This window comes from Siphateles boraxobius, unplaced genomic scaffold, assembly GCF_051911475.1.
Source record: "Siphateles boraxobius isolate OS27281-9 unplaced genomic scaffold, OSU_SipBor_1 9, whole genome shotgun sequence".
In the NCBI taxonomy this organism is placed as follows: domain Eukaryota; kingdom Metazoa; phylum Chordata; class Actinopteri; order Cypriniformes; family Leuciscidae; genus Siphateles; species Siphateles boraxobius.
Window position 1 is genome coordinate 5,182,836 of NW_027509219.1, and position 25,534 is coordinate 5,208,369.

At 42.2% G+C, this 25,534-nt stretch overlaps 1 protein-coding gene across 2 annotated transcripts in view; it reads left to right on the forward strand.

The window, feature by feature from the left end:
- Window positions 1-812: 812 nt before the first annotated feature.
- The window catches only part of gpr153 (G protein-coupled receptor 153), a 149,159-nt gene continuing 124,437 nt past the window's right edge, over window positions 813-25,534 (forward strand). For both annotated transcript variants that reach the window (XM_077224578.1, XM_077224577.1), the window contains exon 1: window positions 813-1,166. The gene's annotated coding sequence lies outside the window, so the exon portion shown is untranslated. The remainder of the gene's footprint in view (window positions 1,167-25,534) is intronic.

Here is a 25,534-nt window from a genome sequence, read left to right on the forward strand (position 1 = left end):
ATTTATTTGTCCCTGGTTGGTTCATTGAATTGATATATTTTTATCAGTGGGCGCTTAAGTAGCCCCAAGGGATGGTTTGTTCATACATTAAGCAAATAGTAGCCTCAAGGGAAGATCTGTTCATACATTAAGCAAATCATGAAGAAGGAAATCTTCCCCGAGCATATTATGTAACGGTGTGATAATGTCAATGAAATTCTAAAAACAACAGGATGGTCACTTCGCTGTTCTCACATGAGACATGAATTAGACTATTACAGCTCTTGGTTTTGTGACTGGTCAGTGGGAGGATTCCAGGATGCAGTGTCAGAAATTTCTGCATAATGAAGCTATAAATGTAGGCTATAATTAATAGTTGTACCAGACAATACTTTCACATGATAAAATAATTTCCACCAAAATAATGTGTATTCGTTTACTAGTCGTCATTCAATTATGTCCATGGCATCTGTGATTTTGTTGGCATTTAGGCCTTTTCCAATCACAAACACGCACACACAAATCAATGGCCAGTGAAAAATACCATTCCACAAAAAATATTTACATAAAAAACTGTAATGTTGTTTTATTTTGTTTTATTTTATTTTACTCATAAAATAGCTAAGAATAAAGAAAAGGCTAAATATAGCCAATATAACCATCATGTCTCACGCCTAAAAATGTGATAAAAAGGGATGAAATGTGACCTGGACATATTTCACCAAACTTAAATAAAAACAATAAAAAGTTGTCTGTATCAGAAAACCGCAGATTTTTGAACATCATCTGGTGTGTGTGTGTGTGTGAGTGAGAGAGAGCGAGGGAGAGAGAGAGAGAGAGAGAGAGAGAGAGAGAGAGAGAGAGAGAGAGATCTGATCCCAACCTCCCATCATCTGATGCCCATTCATCCTCCTCCAGCAAGACTTCAATGACAACGACGCGATAACGGGCAACCATTGTTGTTTCATCGCTCTCCTCCATTAATCCATCTTCTGTTCACCTCTGGATGTGTAAATGGTGGTTTTTCTTCAACGGTTACCGCCACATTTAGACTTTGACGTGCAATTCGTAATGTTCGCTTGTATGGAATAAAATAGCGCACACGGAAACTGGGGAAATAAACGTTGACATTGAAGCAACGATAGGCTACATTTAAATCTGGAGATATCGACGGATATCTACAAAAGGTGGGTAACATTTTCTTTTCAGTTATACTAGGCTACAGTCTTGTAGAAATGTCAGTGATTTTATTATTGAACATAGATTTGAAAGGAGCATGTTTGCACATTTGATTAAATGCACAAAGCTTTATGGATGGGTTTAACAACAACATTTAACGTGGTTTAACATTTAATGGTTCTGTTCTTTCGATACAGGAAGTGGATAGGTTCAGATGTGAGTTGAAGAGAGAAAATATTGTGGCTTGATTAACACAGTTCAACATTATCACATGTGACATATTATCGCCCACAGAGCTCACATTACTGACAGCATAGGCTAAACACCTACACGACTGCAGTCAACTATTTATTACTGCAAATGTCGTTTATTGATCTGCTTTATTTGCATTGAAACGATTGGTGACAGTCTGTCGTTTCTTATACGATGTTTTCTAAGACTATAAACCTATGTAAACATATTGTCATTAGCTTATTCTAAATGGATGCGTTTTGTCATCATCTGCCTATCAGTATTAATAGGAAAGGGGAGTTTTTGCACATTTCAAACACAATGCTAATTAAAAGTGTTATATATATATATATATATGATGGTTCGGTATGTACCTCGGTATTGAAGTCACGGTTCGGTACAGCAGGCGTAAGTAGCCTAAACTAAACACAAAATTGCTTCTTTTTTAAACTGTTTTTTTTGTGTTTAAAAATTTTTTATTATAAATAAAAATTTCCTAAGGATAAAAAAATATATCTTATTTAATGCTATAAACTATGGGGAGCTTTACATGTCCTTACTATAATATTAAAGGTTACAATTAACAACATTATTAAATTCAGTTGCTATTTAGTTTTATATAATCAAACTCAAATAAAAATGGCAGGGTTTGCATTAACTTCTAAATCTAATTATAAAGATAATTTTCTACTCCAATTCTCCATTTTTTAAATACAATAATTTACACAGTGGCTGACAAACTTGTTTTTATGACAAATTTATTTAAACATAGGCTACATTAAATAATCAAGACATTACTAACAAATTAAGTAAATATAATGAATGGGCTATAGTGCATAAATGCTTCTCTCTAGAGTTCTTTTCTATAGCGAACTAACATGTTGTCGACACTAAATGCCTGAGGAAAATGTAATACTACGTGAGATATTATTCTCAAGTTGTTCTATTGATATCTAATATATTCACATTTAATTGCAGTTAACATTACTTTCAGTTTAACTTATTTTCTTTAAAAGTATGTTATTTCGCCGCAAGTATTGATACAGCAGAGACTCGGGACTCGTTACTTCAGTCTCCTGCTAGTGAGGAGCTTATGGAGGTGCTCACTCGTGCTGTAGAAAAATTAAGCATCGAGTGGCCAGCTGATAGACAGGAATCTCGTTCAAAGAGTAAACTAGATGAAAGAATTCTGCCTTCTCGTGCTGGACCTCCACGCCGGTGTTTTCTTTTCTTTCCTGACCTCCACACCGAGGTGTCAAGGTCATGGAAAAGACCAGTGTCATCCAGAATATTTAGCCAGCAAACATCTGTTTTTTCAAATATTTCTGGGGCTAAGAATTATGGTTATGGGGCTAAGAATTATAGTTTCTTATGGTTAAGAAACACCTCGGCTTTGGTGGGCAAAGCTTACTCAGCGGCAGGTCAAGCGGCAGCGTGCTTACAAACTATGTCGGTATTACAAGCCTATCGAGCAGACCTAGTAAAAGATATGAGTGAGGGGGATGAAATTAGTGCTGAAGAAATTCGAGAATTACGTCAGGCAGCAGATCTATCTCTCCGTGCCACGGAGACGGCCAAATCAGTGGGCCGTTCTATGGCAGCCATGGTGGCAACGGAGAGACACTTATGGTTGAATTTATCCAACATGAAAGAAAAGGAAAAATCTTTTCTCCTGGACGCCCCGCTTCTTTGAAGAGGCCTTCTTGGCAACGATAAAAGCGTCAGGATGCTGAGGGTGGTCCCCACCGAGAGGGGAGGGTGTTCGCCGCATTACACGGTGCCCGTTCTCTCTCGGTGCCCTCAGGGGCCTGTTCTGCCAACCCCGCCTGCGTGCCGGGGCGTAGACTGTCCCAGCGAGCGTTTCCGAGGGACGCTCGTCTCGTCCACTCAGAGGAGTGGTCCAGAGTGGTCAAGCCAGTTGTTCCCTGACGTTGCGCTGTTACAGGGCACTTTGTCTGCCACTCAAAATATTCCAGAGGCCAGTCTCGAATATTGGTACCCTTAGTAGAATTTTTGGCAGAGTGGAAAAGCCTTCCAAATGTATCTCAATGGGTCCTGCAGACTATCGAGTATGGGTACGCGATTCAGTTCAGATCACGCCCGCCTCGCTTCAGAGGGGTTCTGCCCACAGTGGTGGGCCCCGAGCAGGCTCTGGTTATGGAACAAGAGGTGAAAACTCTTCTACTGAAGGGGGCTATAGAACGAGTTCTTCCTCCCAGCAGCGAGTTGGGTTATTACAGCCGATATTTCATCGTTCCGAAGAAGGATGGGGGTTTACGTCCAATTTTAGATCTGCGCCTATTAAATCGCTCAGTAGGGAAGCTCAAGTTCCAGATGCTGACTCTCAAGCAGATCGTATCACAGATCAGGTCCGAGGACTGGTTTGTCACGATAGATCTAAAGGACGCATATTTCCATATTTCCATCCTTCCACAACACAGGAAGTTCCTGAGGTTCGCTTTCGGGGGCAAAGCGTACCAATATCGGGTACTTCCGTTCGGCCTAGCACTGTCTAAGGGGTTCTCCCCGAGGGGAAACCCGCTCCGCATGATCAGGGTCACGCGACGGTGTCTTCGCGCCCTAGCTATGTGAAAAGAACCTTGTTTCCTGTCCCAAGGGCCTGTGTTGGGGGCTCCTTGTCGTCATGTAACATTAACGACGGATGCCTCTCTCACAAGCTGGGGGGAGATCATGAGTGGTCGCCCAGCTCAGAGTCTGTGGCAGGACCATCATCTTCAATGGCATATAAATTGTCTAGAAATGCTGGCGGTGTTTCAGGTTCTGAAATACTTCCTCCCAGACCTCAGAGGTCATCATGTTCTTGTCCGGTCAGACAACACATCGGTGGTCTCTTACATAAACCATCAGGGGGGTCTGCGTTCGCGCCCGTTATACAAGCTGGCTCACCAGATCCTTCTATGGTCTCCGGGGAAGTTTCTTTCATTAAGGGCAATTTATATCCCGGGGTATGTAAATCAGGGGGCAGACATTCTGTCGAGGCAGGGGCCGAGGCCCAGGGAGTGGAGACTCCATCCCGAGGTGGTGGAGCTCCTGTGGAAACATTTCGGTTGTGCCGAGGTAGACCTATTTGCATCCAGGGAAACATCACACTGCCCACTGTGGTTTTCCCTAAGTCATCCAGCCCCTCTGGGGTTGGACGCGATGGTACAGGAGTGGCCGAGTTAACGTCTGTACGCATTTCCCCCGATTGCTCTGCTCCCAGGAGTTCTGGAAAGGGTTCGCCGGGACGGGGTCAGTCTACTGTTGGTAGCCTCGTACTGGCCGGCCCGAGTTTGGTTTGCGGACCTAATTTCTCTCCTCGACGGCTCTCCTCGAGATTCCGATCAGGAGGGACCTTCTCTCTCAGCCGAGTGGGTTTTTTTCTTCACCCCCGCCCAGAACTATGGAGGTTGTGGCCTTGGCCTTTGAGGGGGCCCAGCTCATAGAATCTGGTCTCTCGACTGAGGTCGTGGAGACCATCCTCCATTCCAGACCTCCGGCCACTAGGAAATTATATGCCTTGAGATGGAAGATGTTCACCTCTTGGTGTGGGGAACACCAGTTGGACCCAGTTAACTGCCCGGTGGGTGCAGTGCTGTTATTCCTTCAGGAGCGTTTCTCCACAGGGTTATCCCACTCCACACTGAAGGTTTACGTGGCAGCCTTATCTGCTTACCACGTCCCTTTAAGTGGAGCATCTCTCGGGAGACACCCACTTATAACTCGTTTCCTTCATGGCACTTTGAGGCTGAGGCCAGCAGTTTGCACGAGGGTGCCGACCTGGGACCTTGCGGTTGTTCTAGAAGGTCTCTCTCTAGCACCGTTCGAGCCCATTGAAGAAGTTTCTCTTCATTAAATAGAATAGGAGATATTCAAGCTCCCCCTCGTGCTTGGAATTTTCACCCGGCATGGTTAAGGCTTTCCTCCTCCCTAGACCGGGGTGTGTTCCCAAGTTTCCAACTAATGTTGTCAGGCCTATTGTACTGCAGGCTTTCTGTCCTCATCCCTTTTTGATGTCGGACCAAGAGAAACTAAATCTGCTCTGCCCAGTTAGGGCTCTAGATGCTTACGTCCACAGAGCTGCCCTGTGGAGAAAATGTGAACAATTTGTTTTGGACCCCCTAGAAAGGGCTGTCCTGCATCTAAGCAGAGGTTGAGCAAGTGGGTGGTCGAGGCCATCTCACTTGCCTACAAGTCTGCCGGTCAGCCTTCTCCTTTGGCTGTCCGGGCTCATTCAACCAGGATTATGGCTACTCTAAGGCTATTTTGTCAGGAGTATCAATTCAGGACGTTTGCGATGCGGCAGGCTGGTCCTCACTGCACACATTCGTAAAGTTTTACCATCTTGACTAAAGCTCCACTCCAGGGGCGCAGGTGCTTTCGTCCGAATGTGCGCCTTGAATACACACGATGGACACTTGCTCGTATGGCGAGTTTGGTATTAGCGTTCCCACAGTGTTTCACGCAGCTCGAGTTCCCTGAAAGGGAACGTCTCTGGTTACGTATGTAACCTTAGATCCCTGAAGGGAACGAGACGCTGCGTGTCTGTGCCATACTCCGAGCATGCCCATGAGCACTTGCTTCAGTCTTATCAGAAGCTGATGCGCTTGTGTTTTGGGGTGCTTATATAGTTTCCTGGTCGATGACGTCACTCGCCTATGACGTTCCGTCTCGCCATTGGACTGATTTCATACGTGCTTCATGACGCACTCATGCAGGGGCGTTCCCACAGCGTTTCACGCAGCGTCTCGTTCCCTTCAGGGAACTAAGGTTACATACGTAACCAGAGACGTTTACTTGCTAATTCAGTATAATGATATATCATTGCGAATATTATTGTTACTTTTTCATCACTGCGTCAGTGTTTTATTCGCTGACTTTAGCTATAGTTTCTTTGCACGAAGAACAACATAGTGACGAAACGCGTTTGTCCGGTTAGGTCTGCTGTAGAAACATCTTGGTGCAAAATGGCTATTTTAATGTAAGGGAACCCTCTGTGTATGTAGATAGAAATGGCTTGTTCTAAGGTAATAAAAACATAACGGTTCATTATGTAAGGTCTTTATACACCACTGAAAACATAGTTATGTATAATTTTGCATTTCTGTCAACAGATCCTACTAAATATTACAAAATGCACCTTTAATGCACTGTGAACATGAACATGAACAAACAATGAACAGCTGTATTTTTATTAACCAATATTAATAAATACTGCAACAAATGTTTTGCTTATTGTTAAGTCATGTTAGTTATTACATGAACTAATGTTAACTAATGCACCTTATTGTAAAGTGTTACCGTTACTTCCATAATAAGTACTCTTTTAAAAATTAAGCTAACGTGTGCTTCTTTGTCACAAGGGTAGGCTACAGAATTTAAAATATTGTTATTTGTACTTTTCCCATATGGCAAGCTAGACCAGAAACTGTCACGTAATGCCAAGGATGAAAGCTCAGATGAATTTAGGAAGTAGTGCTGGCAGTTGAATCTTGAACCTTCACCTCAGTTTACAGACACAATGCATGTAACATTAATTAAGGTGATCAAATACTTCCTGTCCTTTTAACAGACAGAAACACGTGTTTAATTAACATCTCATAACTTTCATTGACAGCTAAAGGTAAAAATATGTCCTAATATACTGTAGCTTTGTTACTACCAAGTAAATGTAGTTCTGTTTATTTTATATTGATAACTATCAAATATGTGGCCATGATGAATGCCATGGCTTTGATTAAAGTAACTACGTTTTGAAAAATGTTCTAACATTAATTAGCTACTACACTGTAGGCCTGCTTTAATTAATAAATGTTGTTGATCAGTTCAACAACTGCATCAGATTGTCTGGCAACTGGCTGACTGACATTTCTTTGGGTTGTGTACCAGAGGGCATGTGGCTGAAGGTATGGGGGTTTATTTCAAGTCTAGATGAAGTTAGAAAACAGTGAAATTGCTCACAGCACCTTTAAACTTGTTTGTCATTAATTTTGTGGAGAACTGTTCCCTGAAAAAGGCTTGATTAAGCAGGGCAATGGAATGGAATATTGTTATTTTGAATTATACAATGGTGTAGTCTATGGTCTTTTTGTAGAAGATTTCAAGTCAACGTGAAATCTAAACTGAGCCCATTCACGCTTCTTTCATAATCGTTCATCAAAATTAATAAGCAACTACTGTTGTGTAGTTCTAAAATACTGTAGGCTAAATTATAAAACTACCATAACTTAAAAAAAATGGGTCATACTTTATATAGGTGTCTTTAACAATATACTTACATAAAAAAAGTTTTTTTTAGATACAATGTACTTATTGTGTTCTTGTTGTATTGCAAAACACTTGCTTCTATTGAGGAGAGATTCAGTAATTACAGATATATAAGACAGGGGACACCTGTGAACAATGAACCAATGACAACATGACACAGACAAGGGAACACATGGCTGGATCACATGACTAGGAACAACGAACAAAACCCAAAATGTGACATGTTGTCCACCCCCCCACCCCCCCCCCCCCCCCATGGGTGCTCCAGATGCCCATCAAAACCAAAAAACGATAGTTTAGGAGGGTGGTGTAGCTGAGGCGGTGGAACCGGACCAGGACATGGCATTGGCGGGCCTGGGCTGTGGAGCATTGGTGGACCTGGGCCTTGCCGGCAGTGCAAGGGGGGGCAGGGCGGAGCCGGCATAGCAATGGCGGCGGCCATCTTGGGACGAGACTCTGGCGTGGTGGCGGCCAACTCGGGACGAGACTCTGGCGTGGCGGTGGCCATCTCGGGACGAGACTCTGGCGTGGCGGCGGCCATCTCAGGACGAGACTCTGGCGTGGCGGCGGCGGACATCTCGGGACGAGACTCTAGAACGGCTGCGGCCATCTTGGGCGAAGGTTCGAGAACTGGAGCCGATGTGTGTGCTGCCCACACACACACATCATAGCTGTGACGACTATCATAAGGGGACCGTTCTGCCAACCCCGCCACCCTTGGTGCTGCGGAGCGCAGCGGTGTCCAATGAGCTTCTGGCGCAGTGTCAACTCGACTTTGCAGCAGACTCGTGCACTCTGAGGGGGGTTCAAAAACAGTCAGTCCAGGTAGGGTCCAGTATGTTTCAGGTCCAGTATGTTTCAGGCTCCCGAACTGGCTGTCTCTATAACACCAGAGGCCACCCTCGAGAGGCTGGTTCCCTTAGTAGATTTTCTGGCAGCGTGGAAGCTACTGCAAAATATATCTCAATGGGTCCTGCAGATAGTAGAAAGTGGATACAGAATCCAGTTTGGTTTTCGTCCTCCACGCTACAAAGGGGTGTTGCTCATGTTAGTGCATCCCGAGCAGGCTTTGGTAAAGGAGCAAGAGGTTAAGGCCCTGTTAGGTAAGAAAGCTATAGAACAGGTGTACTCACCCGACAGAGAGTCGTTTTTTACAGCCGTTATTTCAATGTTGGAAGGATGGAGGGTTGCGTCCCATACTAGATCTTCGTCTGTTGAATCGTTCAGTACAGAAACTCAAGTTCAAGATGCTAACACTCAAACAGATCGTGACTCAAATCAGATCCGAGGACTGGTTTGTCATGATAGATCTGAAAGACGCTTACTTCCATGTCTCCATCCTCCCTCAGCACAGGCGGTTCCTGAGGTTTTCTTTCAGGGGCAAAGAATACCAGTATCGGGTACTTCCTTTCGGTCTAGCTTTATCACCCCACACATTCACAAAGTCCGTAGATGCAGCTCTGGCCCCGGTCAGGCTGCAGGGCATATGCATTCTGAGTTACATAGACAACTGGGTGATTCTTGCGGAATCAGAACAGTTAGTGGTTCGGCATCGAGATGTCGTCCTTACTCATATGCAATTGTTGGGGTTGAGGCTCAATGCCAAGAAGAGTGTGCTTTCTCCAGTACAGAGGACCACTTTTGTTGGTGTGGTCTGGGATCCAGTCACAATGCGAGCCGTTCTATCGCCCGCTCGTGTAGCTGCTGTCCTTACAGACACAAAAGAGCTAAAGATAGGCCAGTCACACACTGTGAAACAGTTTGAGAGACTGTTAGGCTTCATGGCAGCAGTGTCCAATGTGATACCCTTTGGCCTGCTGTACATGAGACCTTTGCAGTGGTGACTCAGGAATAGAGGGTTCTCCCCGAGGGGAAACCCACTCCGTATGATCGCCTTGGATGCTTCCCTCACCGGCTGGGGAGCGGTAATGGAAGGCTCAGTTCAGGGTCTGTGGAGGAGTCATCATCTCTCTTGGCACATAAATTGCCTGGAGATGATGGCTGTCTTCAATGCGTTGAGACATTTCCCCAGACCTGAGGGGCCATCATGTGCTTGTTCGGACGGACAACACATCGGTGGTCTCTTATTTAAATAGTCAGGGGGGTCTGCGTTCGTGTCCTCTTTGCAAACTGGCACACCAGATCCTCCTGTGGTCCCTGGGGAAAATACTCTCTCTGAGGGCAGTGTATATTCCAGGGGGCCAGAATATTGGAGCAGACACCCTTTCGAGGCAGTGGAGCAAATAGGGGAGTTTTACGGCCAGGCAGAAGTGGATCTGTTTGCATCTCAGCACACAACGCACTGTCCACTCTGGTTCACCCTCGGCCACAGATTTGGAAATTGGCCTCTGAAAGGGCCCAACTCATAGTGAGTGGTCTCTCAACCGAGGTTGTTGAGATCATTCTAAGCTCCAGAGCTCCCGCTACGAGGAAACTATAATCACTAAAATGGAGAGTTTTTACTACTTGGTGTCACCAGCGTCAGTGGGATCCGGTTAACTGTTCGTTCAACACAGTACTCAAGTTTCTACAAGATTGCTTTGCATCAGGTCTATGTCCTTCCACGCTTAAGGTATACGTGGTGGCCATTGCTGTTTTCGACGCCCTGCTGGGTGGTACATCTTTGGGTCGAGACCCCCTGATCACTCATTTCCCTCGTGGCACATTGAGGCTGAGGCCTGCAACTCGCACTATGGTGCCGGCTTGGGACCTTGCAATAGTTTTAGAAGGCCTATCTGGGGCTCCCTTTGAGCCCTTAGATTCGGTCTCAGAGAAATTCCTTACCTTTAAGACTGTTTTTCTGCTAGCTATTTCATCCCTCAAAAGAGTCGGAGACCTTCAGGCCCTTTCGGCTTCTCCAACCTGCCTTGAGTTTGCACCGGGGATGGTCAAGGCATTCTTATACCCCAAACATGGATATGTTCCTAAGGTGCCTACCATTATTCCGAGGCCTATTGTGCTGCAGGCTTTCTGTCCTCCCTGTTTACTTTGTCGGACCAGAAAAAGCTGAACCTCTTGTGCGAGCACTGGACCCTTACGTTATTTGGACTTCTCTGGGGAGAAAATCCGACCAATTAATGGTCTGCTTTGGATCACTTAAGTAAGGTCTTCATGCCTCTAAGCAGACAGTGAGCAAGTCAAGGCTATTTTTCTTGCTTATGAGTCCTATGACCAGCCATGCCGTTTGGTGGTCCGGGCTCATTCCACTAGGAGTATGGCGGCTTCTAAAGCTTGCACCGGATGCACTTTTATCTCTTCCTGGTCATGACGTCACCCGCCCGTGACGTACATTCTTTCCATTGGACTAGTTGACATAGATGCTTCAGACGCATTCACGCTGGGGGCGTTCCCAAAGCGTCATCAACGCTTTGTCTCGTTCCCTTTCTCAGAGAACTATGGTTACAGTCGTGACCTGAGACGTTCTTTTGAGTTCACCTTCAAGAACGCAAGTTTGGCCAATGTCCAAGGCTTCAGACTCATGCGGTGGTTTCTTGACAGCAGGCGAGCAGCGGAGAAAACCCTCTCTGCACTTGCAGACCCGCTTGGGATGCTGAACACAATTAGAGGTACTTTAGCCAGGCAGGGAAAAGATGTGGAGTTTCTTTCCAAAATCGAATAACATCTGCGTTCGGGTTCTGTCTCGGGGATGAGAGGTTTTGGTTCAGGCTCGGGATTTAGGTCAGCAGCGGGTGGGGTGTCGGTCTCGGGTGTTCTGTCTTGAAACGGGGATCTAACACTGATGCTAAAATGAGATGTTTATCAGTGTAGTATATTCCAGAGCGAATTGTCACGTTGTTTGCCAATATTTCTGCAAAAGCAGCGATGCCCATTGGAAGTGCAGCGTGAGTGTCATCGGTGAGCAGGGATCTAATTTATGTGACAGCAGGGAGGATCATCCCCAGGTTCCCTAGCTCCTTCTGCATTTTGTCTGTGAGGACTGCACACTGACAAGATCCCTCAGCCGCCTTCCTTGATTCAGGGTGATGTTAGCAAAATTAGACTTGAGTTTCTTTTTGAAACAACCGGATGACCAACTGAATCATCCGCAGCTGGCTGCTCCATCGAGTGGCACAGGCAGTTTTGGGGCGGACACCTAATTGGTCAGTTTCCTCTGTGTTCAGGGTGCTCTTGCGTACACTTTTCACCAGGTGCCCGACTTTCACTAACAGCTGATCGCCAGCTGAAGTATGTGAATGGGGCATCTCAGATGTAAATTTGACACAGTAAAGTACTGATTTATCATAGTTTATACATTAGTGGTTATCACTTCCACATTGGCTTGCGAGGGCGCAGGTGGTCCCTCATCCCCCATCCTCATGTTCTCCGCTGCTGCTGCTGGCATCCGCGGTCACTTCACCCTCCACCTCCTCTTCGATGCCAGGGAGGAGGTTAAACACCTGGATCATGTTGCTGGCACTGTCAGTGACGAGCCAAATGGGGGTTTGTAGGTTGAGCTGCGCTGGCTGAGTGTTGCATCCCTTCGCATTCTCCTTTACTCAGCGGTTCATAGTCCATGTAAATCATTAAAAAAAATACTACATCCAGCTCTCTTTTTTCTCTCCCTTGTTATGGTTGGGTCTTTGCGTGCAGTGAAGAAACTTTTTGAATTCCTCAACTCTCATCTCTTGTTGCTGCTCCTCTCGCTCTATAAAATACAAATTCATGGACGACACAAATTAAATTAAACGAACCATATATTAGGCCTACTTTGAATGACAAAACGAATTTGTTTGAATATTATGCTATATTTACTTTACACTTTTATTACAAGTTACCGTATTCAACTTGCTAACCTTTTGCTTTCTTCCCAGCGTGTTCACGAAGCACACCTTTGGGTTTTCGAGAGATGTGTCTTTGATTTCACTGACTGAAACAATGTCACCACATTCTTTTTCTTGTACCACATTATCATTGTTAGTTAGTTTTATATTAATAGTACATAAAGTACTTGGTGAACTCCATTATTGAGCCGAGTTTTGACTGAAAATAGTCTACTGTTGATGACTGTTCACAGATGGATTCTGGGTTAGGCTTGAGCATGCTTCAGACTCGTGGTGTGAGCGGAGCGAAATTGGAGCAGGCCATAAGGCGACGGTCCGCCCTTTTAAAAATGCCGCTCTGCGCTCTGTCCAAAATCCGCCCGCTCGCTCCCGCCCCACTCCGCTCACATACTCTAACACAAGACTAGATAATGATCTGAGATGTCATCGTTCTGCTGCAGAATTTCAATAGAATCAACATTGATTCCATGTGACAATATTAGAACTAATGTATGATTACTATAATGAGTGGGTCCTGACATATGACAACTCCAATAGAGTTCAGAATGTCTAAATGCCAATCCCAAAGTGTCTTTTTCACTATCTACATGGATATTAAAATCACCAAAAATTAGGACTTCAGTTGGGACACAGTTGTTTGATGGACTCGTCAAAGGCACAAGAACGCACGATTTTATATAATTGGCTAGCATAATGCTAACGTGCTGTGTAGCGATAGCGATTTAGATTAAAGCTAGCGATGTCAGATTAATGTGACAGACAATATTAGATAATGTCAGATATATTGTGATGATTAAGTTATATTGAGCAATATAAACAATAAGGAAAGATATAGAATAGAGATTAAAAATAAAGCTATATGGGGCAACAAACGCAATCGACTCAGGTTGATAGGAAACTGCTGTGCAACAGTGAAAACAGACCTTCTCCAAACCATTTGTAAAAACATAAGAGACATAAATTAAGATCAGACCACATTTTATAAAGACAGTAAAAGACACTTAATATAAATTGGTTCCCGCTGTATCAGTATCCAATGAGCTTGCTGCTCAACATTCAAATAATTTGCTGTAGCAGTTTGTAGCCCACCTTTCCCAGCTCCACCTGCATAGATCTGCTACAGGGGAGGGGAGATTCATATATGCTTGTACAAAAGCAGCATGTCTTGCTTGCTTATATTAGCATTTTGTGTGTTTTGGCCACTGGTTTGAACTTAGTGCACTAAGTTCCGTAGTTGTTCTGTAGCAGCTGCAATAACAGCAGCAACTTAGCAGATCTATTCCACCAAGACCAAACACATTAACATTGTCATATTCATTACCATGCCAAACTCTCTGAGAGTTGTCATGACAGAACTACTATTTACATCTTAATTTGTTCATTTTCAAATGTTAAAAAATCTGGCTTTTATTTTGGTGGTTTGCCGGCCAATAAATATACGTGCTGCTGGTTTCAGAGTGAAGCCAGGTATTTACACATGTCACACATGTATAACACATGATTCAGTGTTTCAGCATCTTAGACAGGCTTGATGCACAATAAATGAACCAAGCTGCTCTGAGATGCTGAAACAAATACAGTCAAGCATAATGTAGGCTATTTGTGTATTACATTTTCTATTCATTTTGGGAGATACAGGGACAGTCTAAAAGTTCTACCAGTTGATCACAATCAACATGTTGGCGACCACTGGTTTAATGGAAAAAGGGCACTGCAAAGTCCAAAATCTCATCTCAGCTGTGAAGTATAGTGAAAGAAGCATCATGATTTGGCACTTGAGTGGCCTCAGAGCCTGGATACTTTGCAGTCATTGATGGAACAATGAATTGAAAAGTGTATCAAGACTTTTTGAAGGAGAATGTCTGGACTGCAGTTCATGACTTCAAGTGATGCAACAATACAACAATGCACACAAGGTAATCAACTAAAAATGGCTGAAAAAAAGAGAAAATAGGCTACATGCTTTCCTGAGTCTTGATTAGGCCAAATGAGATGATGTGCTGTGTGCCTGTGGTATTAAGACAGCCCAGAAATATTGATAAATTGTTTGATGGAGGCTTTTGTTAAAGACCTACAAGTTAAATTAAAAGTGTCACTTACTTTATCCACCCTGCACTGTGAATGATTACTCAATGCATTACATAAAATGTGAAAAGTGCAATTTATTGTGTAATTAGTTGATTGTGTTTGTCTATAATTGTGACATAAATTATGATCAGACCATAAAACCACATTTTATGAATAAGCAATGAAAAAATTCATATATTTTATATGGGGTTTCTAAAGATATTCTTGCCACTTTGTGTGTCTTTGCTATTTGGAGTTTAGCGAGCAGCATTTCAATAATTCCCTTGCCATGTAATTCAACATTCAACTGCCATAACATTATAAGCTGTGCGGTACTGTTTCTCTAAATTAATAGCAAAATATGAAATAGGATTGTCACTGAAAAAATGTTCAAACAATAGTAAAAACACTTAATGCTGTGCTGAATAATTTCTTACTAGAATGCGGGAAATTAATTTACAAAAATCGCCCACAAATTTCTGTTGTACACTGAGGCAAGTGATGCATGGTGTACCCTCGGCTCTGCTCACAGGCCTGCTCATTGTCAGACATTCTCTCATTAATTATGTTTTGGAAACTTGCTTAACACTGTAACACCCCCTTTTCTTTTTAGGTGTTACCCTGAGGGGGTTCAACAGAAATTCGACTGGTACTGAAATAGAACCACTTCACTCGACAAATATTAATTTTCCTATTTTTATTTCACACGTGCATATAATTGCCCCCAACAATAAACAATATAAGGAAACCAATAGTCTTTGTCTCTGTGTAAATGAGACGATAATATAAACAAAACTTATCGTCAGTGTCCAGTCTTTAGATGAGTTGAAATGATGATGGTGAAGAGATGAGTATCAAACCCAGTGGATATTTGAGATCGACGCAATGATATTATCCAATAATCCAGTATGAGGTGAAGATAGTAGGCTAAATGGCATTTTGTGCCTTGCTACAGCGTGGTGATATCCAGATCCCCTACGTCTCTCTTCCAGTGACTAATAATGAAAAGTCCTTTGTTTGAGCATAAACTCCATGAGTTCTCAAACCAGGACTTCAAATGAGTAAGCTGTAGCATTTAGATCATAGGTTCTCAAAGTGCGGCCCGCGGACCAATGGCGGCCCGCGGAAACATTTCTGGCGGCCCGCGATAACATCTGAAAAACACTTGCATTTTCCTATCAACAGTGGAGACAACATAAAATTCTCTATCATTTCTGGTCATACAGAAAATAATAATACATTATGCGCAACTACTTTTATTTGTGTAAATTCATAATAACAAGAAAACATAGTGCTTTTGTAAAATAAAATAAAACAATCAGTAGCTAGCCTACGCGCCTTCATGATCTCCGTGAACTGGAGCGCGAGAACTGAAACAAAATATAGCCTATGTAGGCGAAAGCTTGAAATGTCCACTTTTAAACAAATTCGGATCAAAAGCTAATACCTTCTGATTATGTAATCCGTATGAAAGGTGCATTTTTCTATAAAAGCGCATCTGCTTAACAGCGGAGATAGAGATATGTTTTTAGCAGACACTTAGAAAACAATAGGCTAATTAATAAACAATTAAAATGCCTCGCTGTTTTTTCAGACACATTTATTATCATTCGCCTAGGTCTATAACTCACCTATAAATCACCTTTCTGTGGGCTGTGGTTCCAGAGACACAGGCTATAGCCTATGGCTCTCTTCTCATTCAGCACTGCGGGAAAAATATAAATTCCAGGTTCTAATTTGGCCTTAGAAAACCAGTAAAATCGACGTGTTTTCCATATTAATTTGTGAATTTTTTAAATGTTTAATAAAGGGGCAAAAAGTAATTTAAACAAAAATCTGAAAAAGTCTGTCGATATTCACTTTTTTGCGCAGCAGTTGCTGTTGCCAGTTCAAATTAAAATGTTGGTGTTCAACTTTGCGTTTTAAAAAGACAAGAACCGTTCATTTTTCTTTTTTCAGTTACAGGTTAAAAAAAAAGATAATAATAGCGCAAAACATTTGCGAAAATCTGCAATAATGGAAACGCGACTGACAGGCAATGATAGATATGAATGATGATGAGTTGTTTGGTAAGCTTCTATTTTAAAAGGTTCTGTTAAAAAAAACTCGCCAGGTTTTGCCTCAGTTATGAATTAAAATGTGTTTATTGCAATAAATGTAAACTGTAGAGATGCAATCTGGTCATTAAAATTATTTCAAATGGGATTTTCTTTTCAGTTTTTTTTCTTTTTCTCCCCCGCCCCTTTGGCGGCCCTCAGTTCAATGTTGGGTTACTAAATTGGCCCTCACCTATGAAAACTTTGAGAACCCCTGATTTAGATGAACCATGCGGTTTCCCTCTACCAAACTGAACTGACTTCTTCATGGGTTACCAGGCTTAAATCTAGTAGCCACCATGCACTAGTGCCCTGAAATGGCTATTAGTGGTACTACACTTGACCCAGGTAACTTTTCCGGCACTAGTCAGAAATTACAGTAAAAAAAAAACTCAGGTAACATTTGAACCGTTACAACACAGCAATTATTTGTGAAGTGTTTCCACTGCATACCTTTATACTCCAGCAAACATGTTCTGTTGCTCCTTTACAATAAGACCAGTATGACTTGCCATTATTGGCAACTGACAACTGACATAGAATTTTGAACCGTCAGACACAGTTTCAAGTAATGTTTCACCCCAATATAAAAATTCAATCACCATTTTCTCACCCTTACTGTATGTCATTCTAATCCCATATTTTTACACAAGGAGATGTCACTCTTTTCCATATGACATTATTCACTGATAATCTTCCCTTCTGCTGCAGCTCTACAATCTCATTCATGCTTTTGATGCATTTGATGTGCCGGATTTAATGTTGTTAATGGCAAATGGCATTCTTGTGCGTATATATGCAACTGGAAAATGAGAATTGTGGGCTACAGTATAGTAAATGAATAACAGCTTTCTTCCTTACATCATTAGGTTTCAGGAGACTTATAGAATATAGTGTACATGGCATTATGATGCTTTGGTGCTTTTTAGTCCATTTTGGAGCTTGGCAGTTTGAACTTTACTTGTTAAATAGAATGTCCAAGCTGTTTTTTTTCCACACATCTCATTTTGGGTTTAAATGATGAGTGTCAGTTTTTAATTTATGTGTGTACTATTTCTTGTAAAGTTTTCCTTGGAACTGGATTAACAATAGCCACAAATACTAACATGTGCACAAATGTGTTACAATCTTGGGGAGCTGTGCTTTCTGGAAATATAAAACATCCTGCCAGAGGTGGACAAAGTACACAACTCCCTTGCTTGAGTGAAAGTACAGATAATACTGGTCAAATATTACTCTGTTACAAGTAGAAGTTGTAAAGACCGATTTTTACTTAAGTAAACGTACAGAAGTACTCGTTTTTAAAAGAACTTAAGTATCAAAAGTAAAAGGTAAATGTCAATGCATTGTTTTATTATTGTTGCATTGTTGGATGTAATACTTACATTGCCTTATGCCTCTGAAGCAACCTAGCAAATACACCTACCAGTTAGTTGTATCTGTGGAATTAACACAGTCATTTTTTTATTTAACACTCCTACCACCCCAACAAATGTAGTACACATCTGTTTGTATCCATTCATGTACATTTGAATCAAGTGGTCTGCAAAAATTCAACCTGCTTTAAAACTCAAGTAAAGTACAGATACTCAAAAAGTGTATTTAAGTACTCAAATAAATATACTTTGTTACTGTCCACCTCTGCATCCTGCTAATCAGTAATATTGCTTAGCTCGGTGTAGATGTGGTTCAGCATCAAGTCTCTCTTCACATAATAATATAAACTCACACATTTTGCTTGATCATTTGGTCAGACCAGTCTTGGCAGTAAATTAATTTTAAAATACTGTCACATGTTAAACATTAATATATATATATATATATATATATATATATATATATATATATATATATATATATATATATATATATATACAGCCTATATATTCAGATTTTATCTGTTTTTGTGCAAAATGGGAAAGGGGGTGACTTGGAATTTTATTGGTTATAGTTTGCGATTAGGTCAGGCTGATGCAAGTGAAGATTGACATGAATGAAGAATTATGTTTTGAATTTAGATCTGATATCCTACATAGTGCATTACTCATGCATAGGGAGTGGGAGGACATCTACTCTAATTACACGCTCTTACACAACACCCATACAGATTTCATTTCAGTTGTTCTGTCTGCTTTAATGTTGTCTAACAAGAGTACCTCAGTTAATTTTGCTTGCTAAACACACTGAAACTGCTATTTGAATAGAATCTTAGAAAATGACTGGACTGTTATTGGTTTTTGATCCAAACTGGTAAATGTGGGCTGCATGTTAAAATATTTCAGTAAAATAGACGTGCCAACAAATGTCACTGTAAGGATCAAGATTACAGCACTACTCAGACAGGATTCGTTTTCTAAACGTCATTTGAGTTACAATTATTAACACTCGACGTCTGTCATTTCAAATACTGATTCAGAGAATAATACTTAGTAACACTTTATTTTAAGGTGACGTAGTTACATGTCATTATTAGTGATGCCAGTCTGACAATGAAGCTTTGATACGTGCTTCAAACCATTAACTACAATTCCATTTGAACCACTGCTCCGAAGGTTGCTTTGGTACGGAAAAATCACGTGGCATATGATGTCCGAAGCAGCAACTGCTTCATTCTCTGAATAAGTCACCTGAGTTGTTTGCAGCGCCAACGCCACACGCGAACCAGTCAGGTGCTGCTAGTGATGGTGCATCCACTAGATTTATTTCATTTGTCTTAAAGCCTCCTGTCCACTATCTAGCCGGGATAATTTAGATGCAGCCTTGGCACTTCACCAGGCGAGTTCGCTGTTACTGAAGCTTCGAGTAATTAACCCATTTTCAAAACAATTCTTCTAAGTGGTTCAGTGCTTCACCAAAGCTTTATTTGCCCATCACTACATGTCACATGTACATACTATAGTAATAACAGCAAAGGAGGGCTGACAAAGACGGGCTGATGCACACTGTGCGATTTTCGTCCGATTTTGAGCCGAATTCTGACTCGTGGGACTCTTTTTTGGGTCTGGACGATTTTCAGTTTTGTCGCGCGTCGTTTGTCGTGCAGTGTTCGTGCAGTGTACAAGGGGAAACGAGAGGCGATTAACCACTTCCGACCGGCAATCGGTTGGTCTGATGGATTTCTGACATGTCAGAAATTTTGGTCGCCTCTCGTGAGGTTGAAGCTGTTGAAGTAGTGCTACGAACCCATTTGCCGCGTTTCCCTCACTGCACATGCGCAAAAACAGAAATGAAACCATGGACACAGTGATGGAGGCCAAACTTGTGGAGTAATGCCAGCAACATGCCAGCCTTTTCGATGTGTCATCGTCAACTTACCACGACAGGAATGCCAGAGAAAAAAAGTTCGGAGGATATAACTTAGCTGCTGAGCTGCAGCTTACTGGTATTGTATTTTTCCTCAGATTACTGCTTGTCCCGTTAAATTGTAGAGAGAGAGAGAGAGAGAGAGAGAGAGAGAGACAGAGAGGTTGTGTAATTCTATTCTGAATTTAAATATACTAAAAATGCATTGTCCGTATATTCCAAATGTCATACCAATAAAGCAACTTGAATTTGAACTTGAGAGAAAGTGAGATGGTCCTATCTCGCTCTAGGCCTGTCTCAAGTTTGAGTTAACATTTGAATTAACGTTACATACTGTATGAGACAAAATTATTAATATTTAGCTATAGGCTATAAACTAGTCAGTCAATTAGGTCCAATTAGGGCTGGATGATTAATCAAAAAATAAATCGAAACCGAAATTCAGAGCCTATAACCGACGTAATTTAACCATGTCGGTTATTTCGGTTTTTTAATCCTATTAATATTTCCGCCCACTGTGTGTTAATGTACTTATGTACTGAAATCGCAGCTCATAAGCAAACTATAGACGCCGCTGGGACATGTCACGTGTCTTTGCGGGTTGTGTGTGTCTGTGTGAACGCACTCTCTTGATTCCGGAAAATCACTGGCAGTGTGAATGAAGCAAAGTCAAACGAACCTGGGTCAAATCCCGGGCCACTTTATCCGTGTATTTTCCAGAATCTCTGTGTGAAAGGGAACTCAGACACTGAGTCAACTCAGCAACAGGAGCCGCTTGTACCAAAGAAACACGCGAAAAAAGAGAGGGACTGACAAACGCCCAGCAACAAGTGCCTCCACTCCACAAAGTAGGTTTCGATAACACAAGCATTTACAAATGCTACACAATATGAAAAGGATTAGTTTTTTTAGTTTTATACAAGTTATATTTTACTTTTAAGATGGCAATATTTACAATCATTTATTTTGTTTACAAAAAGAACTATTTTCTACTATTTTCTATTTTTTAGGAAACTTTCTTTTTGCATTAAAACTTAATCACTTTTTATAAGACGTTTTTATTCCAAGCATTGTATGCTTTGTTTGATTCAATTGTTTGAAATATTTAATAAGTACGCATTAAAAGCTATCTGTGCGTTTCCTTATTTTAGAATCACAAAGATAGGATTATGCATTCTTTCATTAAAAAAAAATAACCGTGAACATATTTACAGCATAAGCGTTGCCAGTGACTCATGAGAAAGAATTTTTTTTGAATAATCGTTCAATAATTGTAATCGAGGTAACTTGTTTGATTAATCACGATTAAGATTTTAGCCAAAATCGTCCAGGCCTAGGTCAAAGTAAATAGCTGGGAGAGAAAATGTCCTACCTCAAAAACTTAAAGCACTGCTAATGTAATTTGTATTTGTCCTATTGTTAGTAATAGTCTCCAATTGTGTTTAATTTGTTCTTATTACTAATAACTAAAAGCATTATCTAGTTAAAGTTAGTTAGTTAAAACATTTAATGTTTTGTGTGTCTGAGTGAGAGAGAGAGAGAGAGAGAGAGAGAGAGAGAGAGAGAGAGAGAGAGAGAGAGAGAGATGATAGAAATACTGTTATAATAGGAGGATTTAGTAATAACAAAGTAAATGTACATGCTGTAATTGTTTTGTTTTTTTGCAGTGAATGAGGTGAAAACAAGAATAGCATAGCTAAGAACCCAGTATGGCAAACTTATAAAGCCTAAACCCAGTGGCAGTGGACAGAAACCCCTTACCTCCAAGCAAAAATGTCCTGGTTGCGTATGCAACCCAACGTTCTCTGAAGGAGGGAACGGAGGACTAGTCCACGTCGACTGAAATGGGGATCGCGTCAGAGAGCCAATGTTCTTTGAGTACTATTGAACGAGCCAATGGAATTGGTGTGTGTGATTCGCATCACACACACCGCCCCCGCGGCGCTGGTATAAATACGGAAGTGGATGCACGCACCAGTTGCTTTTTCGCTGAGGAGCCGAGCGTAACCCGGAGTCAGCGGTGGTCCAGGGGTAGTGGCAAGGGGACTACGTCCTCCGTTCCCTTCTTCAGGGAACGGTGGGTTGCATACGCAACCAGGACATTCACTTTCAGTCGATAACGTCGGAGGTAGTTGACGTCGACTGAAATGGGGAAATTGAACAAGCCACTAAAGCTGCCACCTTCCAGTGCCTAGACAAAAGCCTCCTGATGTCACCGCAATTTTAAGGCGGGGAAGGACAGGGCTTAGGCCAGGGAAGTGACTGCTGTTCCTACAGGACCACTGGGAAAGTGCTCCCTGTACATTGGAAGGAAGGGATGCTGCAGAAGCCACATCCTACCCAAAGGGAGGTAATGTTGGTTGGACAGGGTACGCTGGTGTGTCTTGCTGGCGCTCCTGTTACTGTTTGTTTTGTTTTGTTTTGTTATTTTAAGCCATTTTTATTTTTAAGTTTTTAGTCTTGTTTTTAGTGCTCTAACGATTGCGATGTGGCGATGGCATTTATATATTTTGGATCGTAGTATTTAGTTCTGTGCTCCACCTGGAATAACCTGCAGCGTGTCTTCGGATAATCGCCTCGGTTCGGCTGTTTGTGTGATTGTAGGGGAGAGTGGGGGCGCTGCGGAGATCCAACTGGAATAACCTGAAAGTGTGCACTCACCGGCCATGGCGCTAAGGTACACTACACGCCAGCTTTTGAATTTAAAACAGAACTGTTATTGCCTAGTAAAAGACTGGTTATTGCATAGCTGGACTGCTATGTCCTAAGCGATATATCCATCGGGGTTTGAGGCGCAGCCTTGCTGTCTCATCCTCTCCTAACATCTATGTCCCTACCTGTTGACGTAAGACCAACAAACTGCTCTATACTGGTGTTGTTCACAGTAATTTAATCTCGATTCCCCGCATGGAGACTAAACTGCTGCCGCCTCCGCTTCGGAGCCAGGCTTACGCTGCTTTATTTAATGCGCTGTCTGTAAACAAAAAAGTGCTGCTTTTATCTGATTTTATTACAGATAAAAAGCTGGACTTGTTGTTCTTAACTGAAACCTGGCATAAAGCAAATGATGGGCTCTTGTTTAACTAGATCACTCCAGCGGGCTTTGGAATATTAGATCTCCCGAGGCTATCTGGCAGAGGTGGAGGCATTATGGTGGTTTAGAACCTGAAGTTGAACACAAGCTCTGTGACTCTTCCCCAGTTTTTATCATTTGAATGCTTGGTCTTGGGTATTTCCGCTCCTGTATCCACCATAATAGCTACAGTCTATAAACCACCTAAGGCTAAGACACAAGCAGCTTTTATGACAGAGTTTGCAGACTTCTTTTCGATGTTGACCATGAAGTTTGAAAGAAGACTAATTGTGGGAGGCTTCAACATTCATGTTGAATTAATCTAAATAAATAAATTAATACTCGGAGTGACTCAGTAGTGGCCAAGGAATTTCTGTCGCTAATTGATTGTTTTAGCTTCACACAGTTTGTAACTGACCCGACCCATAATAAGGGTCATACGCTGGATCTTGTAATAGCTAACGGCTCATTTGTATCGCAGTTTTCATCTATTGACATTGTACTGTCTGATCATTCTGCTGTCTTTTTTAACCTTGAACTGTATCATTCAAGTGTGCCTACCATTCGGACAGTAACCTTCCGGAAGTGGAAGTCTATCGATCAGACAGCTTTCTCCAATTCTGAGGTTTCCATCCTAAGTAATCTTCATCTCTTATCACTGGAGGAGAAAGTTCTGCAGCTAAATTCCACTCTTGTTGCTAATCTTGACACTTTTGCTCGTCTAAGGTCACGTAAGGTCACATTCGCCCGCTTTGCTCCCTGGTATAATGACAATCTGCGTTCTAGAAAGGCTGCTTGTCGGAAAATGGAGTGCAAATGGCGCCACACTGGACTGAGTGTCTACTACCAAGAGTGGAAGGATCTACTGGGGGGTTATCGTGCTCTTATGGAGACTGAAAGATCCTCTTACTTCTCCTAGGCTATTGTAAATAATCAAAATAATCCCAGACACTTGTTCCAAACCATAAAGAGATTGCTTCAAGTTAATCCTGTCACCACTATGCCTGCTTCTCAGCAGCTCTGTGATTCTTTTCTAGAGTTTTTTAATTCAAAGATTGTTAATGTTATCAAAAAGAAATTTCTGTTAACCCTGACTGTGCCACTTCACTCCTTTGTTCATCTGAGTTCACTGGTGTTTCTTTTACTAATTTCTCACTGCTTGATTCTGAGGCTCTTACAAGGGTGGTATCCAGCATGAAATCAACCACTTGCTTGCTGGATCCAATTCCTACGAATCTATTTAAACCGTGTTTCGCTGTGTGGTGCCCTTCTATCCTCAGCATTATAAATTAATCATTGGAAACTGGGGTCGTTCCAGCAGTACTAAAGACTGCTGCGGTTACGCCTGTACCAAAGAAAGAGAATGTTCCCGTGGATGATTTTAACAATTTTCGTCCCATTTCTAGTCTTCCCTTTTTGGCAAAAATACTTGAGCGTGTTGTACCCTCTCAACTCTGTAATCATCTTACAACTAATAACCTCTTTGAACTCTTTCAGTCAGGTTTTGTAAATTTCACAGCACTGAAACGGCGCTGGTCAAAGTTACGAATGACTTGCTGATGGCCTCTGATTCTGGAGCTACCTCACTTCTTATTCTTCTTGATCTTAGAGCTGCCTTTGATACTGTGGATTATGGTCTATTACTTACCCATCTTTAAAGTGTTATTGGTGTGTCCGGGACAGTTTTAAACTGGTTTAAATCCTATTTTATTGACCGTTCCCAGTTTATTTCTATGTGTGGCTTTAGGTCTGACACTTGCACGGTGCTCACTGGTGTTCCTCAGGAATCAGTTCTAGGCCCTCTACTCTTCAATATTTATCTATCTCCACTTGGGCATCTGCTGTGATCGCTTGGCCTCCATTATCACTTTTATGCTGACGATACCCAAATCTACATCCACTCTAAATCTGTCTTGCTCCACTCCTGACTTGGCACCGTAGGTGAAAGCGACAGCACACAAAAGACAGGAGCACTGCTCAACACTACATGTGAAGATCACTGAGCTTCAGGAGCATTTCTACTCAACACCTGTGTGTCAAAAGATTTACTGAGCTTCAGGAGCATTTCTGCTCAACACCTGAATGTGAAAAAATTCACTGAGCTTCAGGAGCATTTCTGCTCTACACCTGAGTGTGAAAAGATTAACTGAGCTGCAGGAGCATTGCTGCTCAATACCTAAGTGCGATGGACTTCACTGAGTTTCATGTGCATTTCTGCTCAACATGTGAGTGTGAGGAATTCACTGAACTTGAGCAGGCGCCAGGCGATAATTAATCACTGTCGCTTTTTAGGAGGCTCACTGGGAAACGCATTTCTGCGGGCCCCCGGGGGCAGCTGAGAGCCAGTGTCTGTCCAAGGGTTGTCCGCTCGGACAGAAAAAAATGCAACTGGCATGGAGACGAAACCAGAGAGGCAACTGTGCGGCCCCGGGGTGGTCATGAACCAGCTGGACCGCCAGGGGATGGAGTCTCCACTCACCCTGGCCATAACTGTCGTGAGGCTCGTCGGCGGCACGATTGATTAGGCCGGGAAAATAGTAGAACGAAGCATCCTCAGA